Raw genomic sequence first — 17,174 nt, forward strand, 5'->3', positions numbered from 1 at the left:
TGGGTGGCTTAAAAAGAGCAGAAATGAATTTGCTCACAATTCTGGAGGCTGGAAGTCCAAGATCAAGGTGTTGGCAGGTCTGGTTTCTTCTGAGGCCTCTCTCCTTGGATGGTGGATCCACAGGGCAGAATTATTTATTATTCTATCTCAAGAGATACATTGATTTCAGATATTTTTTGCATATATGAAGTAATTCATTGTAAAAAAACTTTTCAAAGTTTAAAAGGTAGAAAAAGGTATATAATGAGAACCTTTCTGGGGCACCTGGGTGGCTCAGTTAAGTCTCTGCCTTCAACTCAGGTCATAATTTCAGGGATCCAGCATCAGGCTCCTTGCCCAGCTGGGAGCCTGCTTTTCCCTCTCCCTCTCCCGCTCTCCCTGCTTGTGCTCTCTCTCTCTCTGTCAAATAAATAAATAAAATCTTTAAAAAATAATAATGGGAGGGGCGCCTGGGTGGCTCAGTCATTAAGCGTCTGCCTTCGGCTCAGGTCATGATCCCAAGGGTCCTGGGATCGAGCCCTGCATCGGGCTCCCTGCTCCTGGGAAGCCTGCTTCTCCCTCTCCCACTCCCCCTGCTTGTGTTCCCTCTCTCGCTGTGTCTCTCTCTGTCAAATAAATAAATAAAATCTTTTAAAAAAATTAAAAAAATAATGAGAATCTTTCTCTGAGGCAAGTAATATTTTTAGATTTTGATGCATCATTCAGAGATCATGTATACTTATAGAGACAATTTATATTTACATCATTCAGAGATAAGCTACATTTGCCAGCAAAACATGCATGCATGTGTGTGTGCATGTGCACTCTACCTCCCCTCCTTTTTATACGATGGCAACATTTCTGCAAGCTCCCTTTAAATAACACTATCAGGGCACCTGGGTGGCTCAGTCAGTTAAGCATCTGCCTTCAGCTCAGGTTGTGATCTCGGGGTCCTGAGATGGAGCCCCGCATCGGGCTCCCTGCTTGGCGGGGAGCCTACTTCTCCCTCTGCGCCTCCCCCCTTTGTGCTGTCTCTCTCTCAAATAAATAAATAAAATCTTTTTTTAAAAAAACAACACCATCACTAGATAGTAAAAGGTCAGGGTAAGTAGAAAGTCTGAGGAAGAGAAAGATGGACTTGTCTGTCTGTCCAGGAGTTGGGATTAAAAAAATCAAAGACAGAATTGTCAGTCATGAGTAAGGAGAGTGTCTGGATAGCAGAAGCTCCGCTTTGTAGCCGGGGTGGATGAGAGTTGGGATTTGAACCTGCTTAAAGCACAGGGCATGGAATCCAGTCACCTCCTGACTGAATCAACAGAAGGGCAGGGGCAAGCAATTCTCCCTTCCTGATAATGAGACCCCCTGGGTTATAAGCGTCCCAGACAAACAACACAGATGCGAAGAAATAAGGAGAGGGCAGGCTCGTGACCAAATAAAAAGCAGGAGGTAAATACATCAAGAGCCAATAAAGTATCAACATCAAATCTATGTCAAGCGCGTGCCTGGAATTAGGGCAGACTGGCACACAGGCAAGAAGGGGACGTGTTCCTGCACAGAAACCAGGAGAGGAGCAGAAGCTTGGCCTGCGGTTGGGAGTGGCCGACGAGGCTGAGTGCCCACTGAGGTGGAAGGTGGGTGAGGAACACCCCGGGAAATGCTAGGTTCAGACAGGGCCAACCCACGGAAGCTGCCAGTAGCTTAGTTGATCTGGGAAGACTTCCCAGAGGAGAGGCTTTCAGGAGCAGCTTGAATGAGGAGAGAAACAGGTTGGGGAACAGATTGAGGGCGGGAGTTTCAGGCATACTGCCGATCGACGCTGGCCAAACTCCAGAGGAACACTTGGTTATCATCTTCCTGTTGTGTCTTTCACTTTTTTGTATTTCCTTAAAGATCCCAGAATCTGGCATGGGTGTTTGGTTATATGATAAGCTGTCAAGAGTGGGTGTGCGCTAAAATGCAAATGAAGTCTGCTGGGCCCAGCTCTTGGTGCTGGAGGTGAGATGTAGATGTTCAGTGCCTGGACCATGGGCCCTGGGAGAAGCCAGCAGTGTGGCGCGATGCGTGAGCCCTGCGTGGGAATCAGGAGCCCTGGGCTGCATCCCACGCAGACGCCCGCTCGTGCCGGGACTCTGGGAGGTTGCAGAATCGCACGCTCCAGCTTGGCTCAAGGACAAGAAGGGTACGTTGGACTAAATGAGCTGTAAGACTCTTCCCAATCCAAGCAATGCAGGAACTGACAGCCAGAAGAAGCCAAGTTTCCCAGTTCAGCGGAACTGAATATCTCAACAGACTCAAAGCTTACAGTGTAAACATCATTTGTAATAGTCAGGCCTGCCAAGCGCTTGACGCAGGGCCTTCCCATATATCATTTTCTCTGCACCTCAGAATGACCCATGAGGCAGGTAGGGCAGGTATACAATTAGCCCCGTTTTGCACACGGGAAATTGAGAGCAGACTAACCTGTTCACGGTCCCAATGCTAGACACGGCTGGCACTGGCTGAGCTGAGTTAGTCCCCTGAGGCCCTCTGCTTCCCCCCACTCTCCCTACTTGGAGTGTGACCTGATGTTCAGAACATGCTTCATACTGGTGCTGGGACCAGGGCCTGAGGCCCTGATGCCAGGTTCACCCTCCCAGCGTCCACTTCAAGGTCACACTGGGCCACTTTTGAACCTGAGTACCACCACTGACAGTGTGTCTGCTTCCCCTAGCGCAGCCTCTTTACTTCCGTAAGGCTGTGCCCCGAATTGGCACTCAGCCCCCAGAGGACCCATCCTTTGGGCTCCTGAGGCAGAGGCAGCAGCCTGCCTGGCAGCCTCAGGACTCCAGCATGAGGGGAGTATCCTCGCTTTTCTCTCAGCCTGGCTTCCTGTCTAGACATCTCGAATGGTCCACTGGATTTAGCATGCTGAGTTTGCCTGCCACCTCTATCAAACCCAGACAGTTCAGTGCCCAGTGGCCGCCTCCCCCTCACCAGGGCTGAGTCCCAGCAGGAGCGGCTGGAACCAAAGACCGAGGCTAAGAAATTGTATACTGAAGGCACCCGGGGGAGGATAAAGATGAGAGCACCCTTAGAGGCAGCTCAACATTCTAGAATTCTGTCTTTTTGGGAACTCACACAGGCCCCCTCCCTCTCTCGCGCACACCTGAGGCTGGGTTGTCACGGTAACTTCTCCTAGGTCCCAGTTATCCACAGTCCCATCCGTCTTCACGGCCACCAAAGCTGGCTGTGGAGAAGTAAGGCTGTCGTCCCTCAGACTGGAGACGTGAGCAGAGACTAGTCCTCTGGAATAGCCAGTCTCAAGCCAAGACTCTCTCCCTCTTGGGCCCATCCTTGCTGAAGGCTGCCCCTTCCACGTGAGGCAAAGCTGAGAGTAACATCAGTCCCCGCTGGTTTCTGAACAGCTCCTGTGCTCCCCCAAAGCATGGCTTTACCTGCTTTCTCTGGCTTCTCAGTTGCCCTCCACCCAGAGTCTTCAGAATGGAGGGAAGTGTAGGCGCCTCCCCCTCGTGCCTGCCCAGGGGAAAGAGGTGGTTTCCGCTCTATGGGCTCTACTGTGATTCATTGACTTGAAATCAAGTCGAGAGAAAAACATCCGATAAATCCCGATTGAGGGACTTTCTACAAAATACCTGATCAGCTCTGCTCAAACCCACCAAGGTCATCAGAAAAGAGGCAAAGTCTGGGCAACTGTCACAACCAAGAGGAGCTTGAAGAGACATTAATATGTCCAGGAGCCATGTGATAGGACAGGATGTTCACCGGACTGGAGCCTATTATTAACACTAATAAAATCTAAGATGGGCAGAGTGCTCTTATGGTTTCAGAGCACAATTTTTTAAAATAATTTTTTATTGTTATGTTAATCACCATACATGACATCATTAGTTTTCGATGTAGTGTTCCATGATTCATTGTTTGTGCCTAACACCCAGTGCTCCACGCAGAACGTGCCCTCTTTAATACCCATCACCAGGCTAACCCATCCCCCCACCCCCCTCCCCTCCAGAACCCTCAGTTTGTTTTTCAGAGTCCATCGTCTCTCATGGTTCGTCTCCCCCTCCAACTTAGAGCACAGTTTTTTTTTTATTAAAATTTTCTTTTAGAACAGTTTTAGGTTTACAGAAAAAAAAAGCAAAGATAGGATAGAGTTTCCATATACCTGCACACAGTTTCCCCTCTTAGTAACATCTTGCATTAGTGTGGTCTATTTGTGACAATTAATGAACCAATGTTGATACATTATTATTAACAAAAGTCCAGACTTTATTCAGATTTCCCCAAAGTCCTTTTTCCTGTCCATGATCTCATCCAGGATCCCGTGTTAACATTTGGTTGTCATGTCTCCTTAGCCTCTTCTCAGAATTTCCTTGTTTTTTGATGACCTTGGCAGCTTGAGGAATATTGGTCATGTATTGTGTAGAAGGTTCCATCAGTTTGTCTGATGTTTCTCTTATGGTGAGACTGGGGTTAGGGGTTTGGGGAGGAAGACTTTCACAGAAGAAAGTGCCATTTTCGGCACATCACACCGAGGGTACATCCTATTGGCATGACTTCCCACTGTCAATGTTGACCTTGAGCCCTTGACTGAGGCAGTGTTTATCAGGATTCTCCACTGTCAAGTTACTTCAAAGCACAGTTTTAAATGTATAATTTCCTTTGATTTAATCTAATCAACCTTAGGGACTTTGTAGAGCCACTTCCTATCTCTAGCCTCTGGCTTCAAAAAGAAGACATGGGACAACTCTGAGGTCTTAATCCTAGGATCTAGACTGCACCCCATGACTACCCTCTGACCTACATAGTAGAGATGGCAGCCTTAGGACTGCCCTGGGTAGCATTCCAATCTTCCGTGGAAAGGCCACCTTCACGTAGCTGGGAGCAGGCTGGATGTGGCTCCTATTTTTCTGAGATTGAAGAAGCATTCTAGAAGCTCCACCAGTGAGCAAGCAAACAAGTTGAGGTTGAATGAAAGAACAAGATAATAAAGTTATTGAGAGCTAGCTAATGCATAGTTGCTAATACAAATGCATCCTTACTAATGCATAATTCTGTGCTAGGCATGATAGGGACAAAGAAGCACAAGACAAAAACAAAATTTTGTGTGGGAGACAAGACGTAAGCTGATGAATGGGGAAAGAACGCAGTCCACTGGCCCTTGGACACCCCTTTCTCTATGAAGCCTTTTGTGACTGTCCCATCTGGATATGCTTATTTCCTCCTCTGAACCCTTATCATCCTGTATTAAGAAAAGGCATCAGTACTGCTAATATTGCAAGTGTAGCTCATAGTTTATATGACAGACCCTGGTCGATAGGGATTCTTCTCTTTATATCATGGGTTTATCATCAAGACTCACTAACAATGTGCTGAATTGGTCTAAATCAGAGACCACAAGAAATTGCAGTCTTGTAGGCAACACATGGGCTGGGCTCTGAGAAGGGAGAGATCGCAGGTGGCTTTTTAGAGGAGATGAGCCTAGAAGCATGGCTAGAGGACAAGCAGAGGCCTTTCTCCTTCCTTAGATGAGGCAAGACTCTCCACCTCAGTGCAACCCAGGGGCCAGACCCTTACCACTCAATTTCTCCAGGCTGGCTCCTCACCCCACACTTTCCATCATCTTACTCTTAACTCTTAGCTCACAACAATCTCTCCACCTGCCATGTTCTTTCCCCTCCTTCCCTGATCACTCCAGTCCACAGTGACTCCCCCTCCTGGACTGTCCACACTAGCACTCTGGTTTGAAAGCCTTGTTTAGCACAACCCATACTGCCCTGCACTGTGGGTTAGACTGTGAACTGGCTTGATGTCTCCTCCTGGCAAGCCGACTCCTGGTCTCCTGGAGTCCCCAGCTCAGCCCTGGCATAGAGCAGAGGCCTGGTCAAAGTGGCCGAAGGGTTCATTGGTTTCACAGTCTTGGGGGGCCGAAACCTCTCTTTCCCAACTAGCAGTTTATCGTATTTCCAATGCCCAATTGATTCTTCCTGTTTGGCTTCTTGTGCCTCATTACCCTCTGCCCTTCCATTGGTGGGAAGATGGTATGAAAGGAAATATGACTCCCAGTTCTCCATCATTGCTCCCAAGGAGCCTGGGAACTTGTCTACCAGTGCTTCAATAACACCCATAGAGTCTGTTTCCTAGCGACTCTGGAAAGTTGCATCCCCAAGCCTTTCATAAATGAAAGAAAGTTCTCTTCTGTGGCTTCGGAAGTAATACTGGACTGTGACTGTGTATGTGCATGACTCTGTGTGGATGAGTGTGTGTGTGTGTGTGTGTGTGCATTACGTGCGTGGGGGTGGGAGATGGGGATGTATGTGCGTGTAGATAAGCAGGTGTGTACCGTGGGAGTGTGGTGTGTGTGTTGCAGGGTGCATGTATTTGTGTAGGTATGAGTGGGTGGGGGTAAACGGGGGAGAGGTGTGATCGGGGACGTGTATGAGCACGGTGTGCTGTGTGTATGTTGTATGTATGTGAGTGAGAGTGTGAGCATGTGTGTGTGTTGTGTGTGTGGATGTAAATGTGGGGCTACGGCTGGGTTGTATGTGTGCGCGTGTGGGGGGCGTGAGTGTGAGGCACAGAAATATGGGTTGGACATGCCAGTGTGCACGGGTTGTATGTAAGGGAGGAAAAGTCCTCCAGATTAATCCTATTAGAAGACTCAGGACTTCACTTACCCCCATGGAGAAAAGGCTGTGTGGCTCTGACCCTCCTTGATTGAAGTCTGGGCCCTTGGGCAAGGCCTTCACCCCCACTTTCCCTCCCAGGGCAAGCTTCTCCCATGAATCCCCTGTGCTCCTGTGGTCACTGGGGCATCTTTAAAGAGCTCCAGTCCCTTCCTTCCCAGCCTGGCCCTGCCCTCTTCTAGCAGGAGCAGGACAACCTCATAGGATGCCAGGAAGTGGCTTCCCCATCCAGCCAGGCCACGTTCCAAACCTTTGGAGTCCCCGGGCCCCCCAGCGAGGGAGCTGAATTTGGCATCAGACCCCGGATGACAAGAAACTGCTGACACAGGCCCGAGGTTGTGCAGGCCCCGCTGGGGTGATGGATGATGAGTTTCCAAGTGAAATCTAATAGAAAGTCCATGCATAATACATCTTTATGGGAGCACGTTCCAATTTGCATCCTATTAGCCTGTAAAGTCTCAGAGGCCCAGCTGTGCAGCCCAAGCCTTCCGTGGGAAGGAACCCAGAGCAGGGGGTGCCGATGCCAGCAGAGGCGGGACCCCGCTGGGGGCACGGAGGCCACAACAGGACCTGACGTCCCGGGAGGGCTGTGCTCTCCCACACGTCTCTGGTTGCCGTCCTCCCAGCCTGACTCGGGGTACCTCCGCATGTTCTTTAAGAACAAGACCAAAAGAGAGCCTGTCTTCCCAGCACTGCTGTAATTTATACTCACTGCCCCATTGGTGGTCAAGAATATGGAAGAAAGTAAGATGTGCCCCAGTTTCCGAAGAGGTAAAGGAGGCTTGAAGAAGAGCAGGGTCCCTCCTGGCAAGGGCTGGGGACCGTAGGGGCGTTGAGAGGAGCAAGCAGAGGTCTGATGACGCCGCAGGGAGCTGTGAGCTGGGGACCTATGATCAGGCTCAGTTCCGGCTCTGCCCTTTACCGCTCCAATCACCTCTGTACCTGCCGCACTTGCCCCTGCGGAGCCTCAGTTTCCTTGCTTCTGGAAGAGATCATGTTACCTGCTGGGAAGAATTTTTGCGAGTGTGGGCAAGTGCACTTGCGGCTTTTCTGTGCCACAGTATTAGGGGTGCTCTCTGGATCCCAAACGCTGTGGGGCCGGGAGACAGGGCTACTGTGAGCCTGTGTATTGGGCTGGGGAGGGGAGGGGAAGATGGAATATAGATCCTGGTCCTGGAGCCCAGAAATCTGTCCTCTGATTCCTCCACCCTCTCTCAGCCCTCAAACTTCTTCTGAAGGCTGGGGGCACAGAGGGGCAGGTGAGGCACAAGGCAGTGGTGTCTAAAAGGTGGGGTCTTAATCTGAGAATACAGTTTGGTTTTCCTTTTGGGGCAGAGGAAGGGGTCAGTGCAGTTAAGCTGGAGCTCTTGATATTTTAGGAGCAGAAAAGAATTCTGGAAAAACTGGGATGGTAGCCAGGCTTGGAAGGGGGTGGAGTAAAATCTGGCCCAGGAGAGGAAGGCCCAAGCTCTGTGGCCATACAGCAGAGTGGCTAATTCTTTCTGACAGTCACTGGGGACTCCCCAGGCCCCTCAAAATACAGCAGAGGCCTAGGATACAGGCCACACCCACTGCCCTCCAAAGAGGTCTCCCCTGGTTCTTCACTGCGACAGGCATGTGCTGTGGGCCGGGGTCTCTCTGCCCTAGGACAGAGTCTTTCTGTGAGCCCCGCCCAGTTCCTGTTTGGCCGTGTGCTTGGCTGGCCACTGGCCTTTCCTCTTCTGCTCTGCAGCTCACTGCTGCCCTGACCGGAGGCCTTAGCTGTTCTGTGGGGCCTTCCCTCCCTGTGGTCAGGTTGAGTGACACTCCAGAGGTCCAAACTCCTAAATTACTCCCTGTAGTTCATCCAGAGGCACAGGGCTGTGATTGGGTGAGTCAGCGCCCACGGCAAGGTCATCCTGGAGGGGCGTGTGCGCCACTGGGGATGTGGCAGGGCAGGGTATGGGGTGGTAGGGAGGGTCTATTCTATTAGCTCTCGGAGCCATATAGATCTCTCTCTCTCAGACACCAAGTGAGGTGGAGATTTGGCAATTGTCTAGCAACTTAGGGTCCCAAACATTTCTGGTTTTCCCTCTTAATTATTGGTGTAATTCAGGGGAAAGGATGTAAAGTGATGGAGAATATCATTTGGGTAATACACCCTGACATGTAGGTACATGTCTGTGAAGGGATGAATGTTCCAGTGTAGCTACAGTGATGGCCCAGGTCACAGAGACAGGCCTGGAAGGCCCAACCGGGCTTCAGTTTTCTCTCCTGTAGAATGCCACCTCCCCTACTCCCGTAGCTTTCTGGGATAGTGAAAAAGGAAAAACAAAATAGAAATAAAGGGATGGGAACAAAAGTATACGCGTGATAAAAGGTCCAATAGTGCTTTAAAAGTACCATGTATACGGTTAATTGTGCAAGTACAACATTATTGTGTTCATACGACCTATTGGGCCGTCCTCGGCTGTGTTAGCCAAGCACATGAAAATGATCTGTTGTTGGGACAGGAATGTCACACTGATATGGCAATCGTCTGGATGTACTGCCTTTTGAACGGATGCCAAAGTGTGTTGGGCCCTGATGCCCAAATGATGGGCAGTGAGTGTCTGGGTACCTCTCCAGTTGCCAGAGGGTAGCAGATTTTACCACACGAGTTTCTTAGGTTCCATAGCCACGCTGGAGCCCTTCTGCTAGGGACACACATTGTTTTATTTTCCCAAATAGGTTTTGTGATGTTTCTACCAAGACTTTTGTGCTTCTGTCGATAACTTCCACAGTAATTATTCACTTTCTCCAACAGACTGCTCAGTTGGACAGGATTTGTTGATGTGCTGTTAGAGCTCAATCCCAGCACATTTTGTGGTGGTTATTTTCCAAAGCATTCTTTAGTGCGTGCTATTGGATTGCACTATCCATTTATCAGCCCACATACGAGGGCTGACTACCTCTGCGTAATCAGTACGGACCTGTTGCACGATCTGTGGCAGATGGGGCGCATGCCCTCCAATTATACCCTCCATCGTTTCCTCGGCTGGTTGTTAGGGAGCAGGTTTTCAATTCTTATGTGCCTGTCGTAATGTTTAGAGGTAAATGCACGACCCTGGATCAACTAAACAGAATTTCAATCCAGACCAAACACCTCGCTTTATTTCGGTCACAAGTCAGACATTGCTTTCTCCATATGATTTTTTTTTAAAAAGATTTATTTATTTATTTATTTGAGAGAGAGAGAGAAAGCCCAAGTGGGAGGGGTAGAAGGAGAGGGAGAGAGAATCTCAAGCAGATGACATCTGAGCGTGGAGCCTGATGCAGGGCTCGATCCAATGATCATGACCCGAGCCGAAACCAAGAGTGGGACGCTTACCCGACTGCACCACCACCCAGGGGCCCCTGACCGTATGATTTTTGCCTAAGCCGCTTCTCTAGTTACCTGAAGGTTTTTAGTCGCCCTGTTTATATTTGCTAGAGTCTTCTCCCCTTCCCCCATCTTTATATTGTGGTAAAATACACATAACCTAAAATTTGCCATCTTAACTATTTTTAAGTGTACAAGTCAGTGGTACTAAATACATTTGTAATGTTGTGCAACCATCACCACCATCCATCTCCAGAACTCTTTTCAGCTAGTAAGACTGAAGAAACTCTAAACCCATTAAACAATGACTTTCCATGTAACTGTTCCCTGCCTCTGGCAAGCACCACTCTATGTTCTGTCTCTGTGATTTTGACGATTCTATGTACTTCCTATCAGGGGAATTATGCAGTATTTGTCTTTTTTGGTGGCTGGCTTATTTCATTTAGCATAATCTCCCCAAGGTGTTGCTTCATATGTCAGAATTTCCTCTTTATTTTATTTACTTATTTATTTTTAAGATTTTATTTCTTTATTTGACAGAGAGAGAGAGAGAGAGCATGAGCGGGGGAAAGGGCAGAGGGAGAGGGAGAAGCAGACTCCCCGCTGAGCAGGGAGCCTGATGTGGGGCTCAATCCCAGGACCCTGGGGCCATGACCTGAGCCAAACGCTTAACGACTGAGCCACCCAGGCGTCCCAGATTTCCTCTTTAAGAAACAGTTTTTTTTTTTTACTAACCGATTTGGCTTCGCAGTTTTCAGGTTTTCAGGCAAAACTGCCATAATTTTCACAGACCAACTAGGTTGCTATGATACTCACTGAAGACTTGCTTCATTTTGCGATCATGAAGTGGTGTCTATTCTCAGTGTGAATTACTTCCTTTCCACCTGAGAAACAGGAAGGCTTTCACATAGGAGCCTTTCCACAGATAGTTACTCATTAACACTGGGATGTTCTATACAATGTCTGCATGGGACTGTCTCATAATACCATGAATAGGTTCAAACAGATACACAAATGGCAATAGTTGCCACAGTCTCATGGCTTGTGTTGAGGGAAGTTCTTAATCCTGTTTTTCTGTGGTAACTGGAAGCTTCCATCAGCTTTACTTTCTTAGTCATCTAGATGGTATCTACTGCATGCAAGGCAGTGTGCCAAGGACCAGGGGTACAAGGGAAATGAAGGCCCAGCCACTCCCTACACATCTGCTGGGACAGATGGACAAGACAACGGGTCGGATGCTGCACCCATCTGTTGTAAACACTCCCTCTTACACAACTTTGGAGGCTTAACTACCTTCATCGGGGAGCCTGGAAAGTTGCAAGTCCTTTTGGGCAGGGACTAAATCTTCACCTTTCCCCCCAGTAAAACCTTCCAGTTTACTAGGATGGGTGTTTTAAAATTTCTCCTTGTACTGAATTTTCAGTCGTCTGCATGAGTGGTTCTCTTTGGAGTGGGTGTGTGTATGGGGGGGGGCAGACATCCAACTGGGATGATGCCGTGTCATTTGAAAAAGCTTTTCTATATTATTCTATAATTTCATATTTATGAAATTAAAGAAAAGAAGTACTTTTAGAGTACAAGTCAGAGAAGGCACCACGTCTTCTGGGAGGGTGGAGAGCTGTAGATTCGGTATCAGCAATTCTCAGGGAGCAGGAGGAGCACCCGGTCTTTATCACTAGATGTTCTTTGGTTCCGCTTACATTTCTTCTTGGCATGCTGCGTCTGTGCCTTGGGGCCTGGGGACCTGGCCGACCCGTCAGGTATACCTACTGGATTTGGAAACAAACCATCTTCCGGCAGCCTGGCCAGAGCCGTGCATGTCTGTGCTGCCTTGTCCGACTTCGCAAGGTAGAGCCTTTCCCAGCGCCCTCTCTTTAAAGATGGGGAAGCCCCGCGGAGGACGGATGCCTATTCCCTTGGCTCTTATAGGCAGAGGCAGTTCGATTTAGGGAATACGAAATAACCAGGAAAAAAAAAAAAAAACCCAAAACACAACTTGAATACAGAAAGGATTCCTTTGGTGAGGAGGGGCAGGAGGTGAATTGCAACCTTATCCCCTGGGACTCCAGCTCAAGAGCCAAGCCTCGAGGTTCAGTGAACCCGTTAGTAACATGAACTTGGTTGCCGTATTTCTCAGCCCAAGCTCATGCATTATTTACCTGGGGTAAGTAAACCCGCTTCTCCCACTGTTGCTGGGGAAACCACTTTGATTTAGAGAGTTCTGTCTTACTCTCCAACTAAAATACTGCAGAGTGGGAGGGAGAGAGAAGGGGGACGTCAGGTCCCAGAGGCTCAGGGTGTGGATGGATGAAGGGGAGTCCCTGCTTCCCTCCCAGGAGACCCCAGTGGTGAGTGCAGAATTGGGGAGCCCCGTGAGAGGCCATGTCCCGCTTTCCTGAGTGCCCCTCTCTCTTTTGCATGCCCTCCAGGAAGAGGGGGAAATAAGGAGCCAATCCCACGGAGCCAGGCGTGCCTCTTCTGGGGCCCTGGTGAAGGCCATTTGCGGGTCTCACACTGAGGGCTTTCAGAGATACCCATCGGTTTGTGCTGGGGGGGTGGGGTGGGGAGGGAGGGCATCAAGTTTCCCCAGAGGCTGTTTCCCAGGTGACTCAGCCTTGGGAAGCCAACTCCATAAACACACATAAAGTGGTCCTCTCCCCTTCCAAACTCCTTTAGTTCATATTCCACGAGTGTTCTCCTGGACCAGATAGCTGCTGTGGCTGAGAACGAGCTTGCGCTGAGGGGTTGGGACCCTGGGTTTTAATCTCGGTGCTTTTATTGCTACTAGGAACTGAAGCCAGTTATGTAATCTTTCTGACTCTCCATCCCCCATAGGTGGATGGTGGGTATTAGTGACTGCCATGCAAGGGATTTGTGCAGACTGTCCAGTCAGTGATTGGGGGGAACACTGTCCGTGCCCAGGCTCTGTGACACGAGAGGGTCGCCGCCCCAGGCCACTGCAGGTTTCCCTTTCCTGGCCAGCACCGTGCAGACGGCAGGCCTGGCTCCCTTCCTCCTCTTTACCGCGTATTGATTTTTCCTTTCCTCTCTTTGTTCTATTTGTGGCTTCTCTGGCCCTTCACAATTGCATTATTTCTTCAGAAGTCACCGGATGAGGAGGTCTGTTTGTGTGCATCAGCAGCTCAGGGGCCCCTCTCCACACTGGCCTGTGCTGCAATCCTGCTCCCTGAACTTGTTCATTGTCGGGGCTAAAATGGCACCTTGTAGAGCCTCTCCTGTTCCTTCCAGGTTCTCTCCCTGCTTTCACTGGGAGGAAGCTGCTATTTGTCAGGTGAGGGTGGGGGTGTCTGCTTGGATGACGCAGAGCCAGTGTGTGTCAAGAATATACTTATCTATGCATTTACAAATATTTAGACAACAGCCAGAAATTGGTGAACTTGGATTTTTTTGGTAAACTACACTGAGACTTTTTGTTAAAAGAAGAAAAAAACCCATCCCAATTTCTAGGTATCACTAATTTAACTATTTTTAGTTAATCTTTCTAAATTTTCTTTTGTCCTCCTGGGGCTATTTTGGTTTTTTTTCAAGCTTATGTTTAAGTCTGTGTTTAGCTGCTACTGAGATTAGAATATAGGTATTAATTACCTCCTTAACATTTCTGCTTTTACATCAGGTGCTAAATGTCCCCCAGTGACTTGGTTTCTCTCCACTTAAGCCAGTTCACCTGCTCCAGGCCTCTGCGCTTTCTTCCTTCTTTTTCTGAGATGGACAGGAAATCTATGTGTGTCACTGCGCTGGCCCCCCAGCTCTTGTAACTTCATCCATCCAGAACCGTTCACGTGGGGTCCCAAACTGCCCTTTTAAAGAGATTTCTAATTTCTCCCAAACAAAATGTTAAGTCAACGAAGAAAACACAGGCCACCTCACAACCTCTTTTGGCTGCATGTTCTCTTCTGAGAGAAGTAAGCAAGGATTCCTTCCTGGGGAGGAGGCCATCTAAAAGAAGAGCAGAGGGAAGAATGTTCTAGGCCAGTGGCTCTTAAAGTTTGGTGTGTATCAGCATGCAGATTGCTGGGCTTGCCCCCAGTTTCTGATTCAGGAGGACTGGGGTGGGGCTGGAGAATGTTCCCTGAAGATGTTGATGCCTCCAGTCCAGGAACCACTGTTGGAGGCAGAAGGGACAGACAGCAAAGGCCCTGAGGCAGGAAAGAGCTTGGTGGCTTCAAAGACTGGAAAGGAGTCCAGCATGGCTGGAGGGTAAAGGATATGGGACTGGAGAGATTGGCAGGGGCCACATCAGGCAGTGAGGACACACACACACGAGATTTTGAAGTGAGGTGTGTAGGGAGAGATGACAAACTGATTTGCTTCACTTACCACACTGTGAGCTCTGTGTCTTTCATCTCTAGAACCTCAGCACATTCCAAGCACCAAGAACAAAGTAGATACTGGATAAACTTTATTATGTGCTAGACACTGTACTAGCTCTTTATAAGTACTGTATATCTCATTTAACCCTCCTAATGACCATGTGAAGCCATAGTTCTAATGAACTATTATAATCCCATTTTACAGGTGAGGAAGACTGAGGCATCAGAGAAGTTACATAACTTGGCCAGGGTTAGAACATAGACATAACTAGGAAATAGCAGACTAGTATGTGAATCTAGGCAGCATCTTACTAGGAGTTGCGTCCTTAGCCTCCACCCCACACTACCTCTTCTACTCCATCCTGCCATCCTTATAATGAGTGAACAGCCTTGAAAAACACTTAGATCAGACATTATTCTCGCCATTTTAAAGATGGGGAAACCGAGGCTCAGATAGGCTATTGGTCCATTTGGAAGAAGGGTATTGATGTAGATTTCTGGATTCCAGCTATCAAGGTCTTGTCACAAAACCAGCTGCTAACAAACACAAAGCCTCACATGGGAGTCTCCCATGTGCCCGGTGCTGAACGAAGGTGGACAAAGAAATCTACCAAAAAGAGAAGGCCCCGCCTGGCAGGTGTGAGGGCAAGACTGGTACCCTACAAAGATGGGGCTGATAGCTTTGTTCTCATGATGGGCGTCTTGTCAGCGGCCTCCCTCCCTCCTTCCCTGGGCTGGGCTAGGGCAGCAGCTGGGATCCTGGACCTGGAGGTGCCAACAGGGCCAGACATTCAAAAAGCTACAGTTGGGTTTTGTGGCCATGGAGAAAGATACAGTCCTTCTCTCTGGGGAGGAAAGTTGATACTGTAAACACTTTGGGCGTTATCTTTGATCTGGTGGGTCATAGAGCTGCTTTTCTCCTCAGGTAGAGTTACCAGGAGAGGGCTGACCCAGGGCTCTGGAAAGCTGTGCCCTGCTAAACAGATGGTGCAGATGGGGGTGGGGGCGGCAGTAGACACACACGTAGGCGGGGCCTGAGAAGGGAGCCCAACAATTACCCCCAAATCTGGAACCCAGACACTAAATTCCAGGCCTCAGGGAAATTCCCAGGTTTAAAATAAATTCCTGGGGGTTGTAGCTTTTGGTCTTTGGCTTTAAAAACAGTTCCTTTCTAGATAATGGAAAAATAGCAACATGCATAATTTAAAAAGCTCCAAACATCCTTAAACTAAAAGTATGTAAAGGCTAGTGCCAGGCCCTGAAGATCTCTAAGTGTGAGATGATTGATGAAATGCCCAGCTCTGAAGCGCTCTTCTGTTTTCCAATTAACTGCTCTTGATTTGGGGTCCTTCCTCTGGCAATGAATCATTGTTCTATTATTTTCAAGCTAACTTTTATTATTTTTTTTATTTTAAAAAGATTTTATTTTTAAATAAAATTGAGCGGGGAGCCCGATGTGGGACTCGATCCCAGGACCCTGGGATCATGACCTGAGCCGAAGGCAGACGCTTAACCGACTGAGCCACCCAGGTGACCTCAAGGTGCTAACTTTTAATAGTGAAAGCAGCTTCTCTTAGTCTGTGTCCTCTGCTTGTAACACTTTTGCTGCCTTTTTTTTTTTTTTTCATTTTTTGGCTCTGTGAACTCTTATTCATCCTTCAAGAACCTATTCAAACATCACCTTCCAAACTGGCATCTCCAACTCCCCTTCCAACTCCCAAATCATTAATACCATCAAATTACCCTTCTGTCGTCCTCCATCCAAGAGTGCCTCATTCACAACTCCATATAACATGTGAGAAATTACAATAAAGGATAGTTTTCTGGCGAGATGGACCACAGAACTTAAGGAGAAGAGATTATTTCCTGTATAACATTGTATCCCCAACACTCAGCACTATGCCTGGCACTTAACAAATGACCTCAAATTAATATGGTTGAATGAATGCTCTTATTCTTTCTGTATCAGAAGAGGAGCAAGGGGAAAGAAATATGTATAAGCATCTTTCACAGACCAAGTACTGTATAGGCATCATTTACATGTTATTTAATTTCATCTTTATGAGAAGTGTTTTTATTTTTTAAATCTTAACACAGTGACCAAGGGAAAACAGTTGACTGTGGGAGATGCAAAAAAAAAGACAATGTCTGTTCTCTAGGAGTTTCAAATCTTACCGAGGATGGATACCTACATACCTGCTCATATATACACGTACACCCCCCCCACATCCACTCAAAGATTATTAACATTGTAAAACACGTTAACGTATAAATACAGAATGCAACCCTAAATGTAATAGAAATGGAAAAATGAGAGGTTGCTATGGGTGTGGTTTTTTCAGGGAACCACGGACATCAGTCTCTCCCAGTGGCCTGTGTTCTCGTATGCCACGAGACCGGGAACAGATTAGATAACCTCCAGCCCTCTGTTGGCTGGAGAACTGGAGAACTGTCCATTTATGGCTTTTCAAAAAGTGCTGTAACATCCATGATCATATTTTTGTCCCCAAAGTCATACAGCTGATAATGGTGTGGGACCTGGATATCATTCTGTCTCTGTCACTTATTAGCAGGGTTTCTGCTCGCCCATCTGGTATCTCTGTGCAGATTAGAGAAAGGTGCCCCTCCCTCAAGTAAGATTTGGTTGACTTTAGTATATCTCTGCACAGCTTGAGCAAGTGTAAAAGGCAGCCCTATTCTGGCTGTGCCCAACAGAGAGCTTTCCTAACCTCAGCACACAGCAGTCCTAAGGACACACGTGTGCCCATACCCTCACTCACTCATACTCCCTGCCTTCCCCACACCCCCAACGTCAGGACATCTGTGCCCCGGGCAACCATA

This window comes from Eumetopias jubatus, unplaced genomic scaffold (assembly GCF_037043125.1).
Source record: "Eumetopias jubatus isolate StellerSeaLion01/CBP00866 unplaced genomic scaffold, mEumJub1_p1.0 scaffold_2, whole genome shotgun sequence".
Lineage (NCBI taxonomy): Eukaryota > Metazoa > Chordata > Mammalia > Carnivora > Otariidae > Eumetopias > Eumetopias jubatus.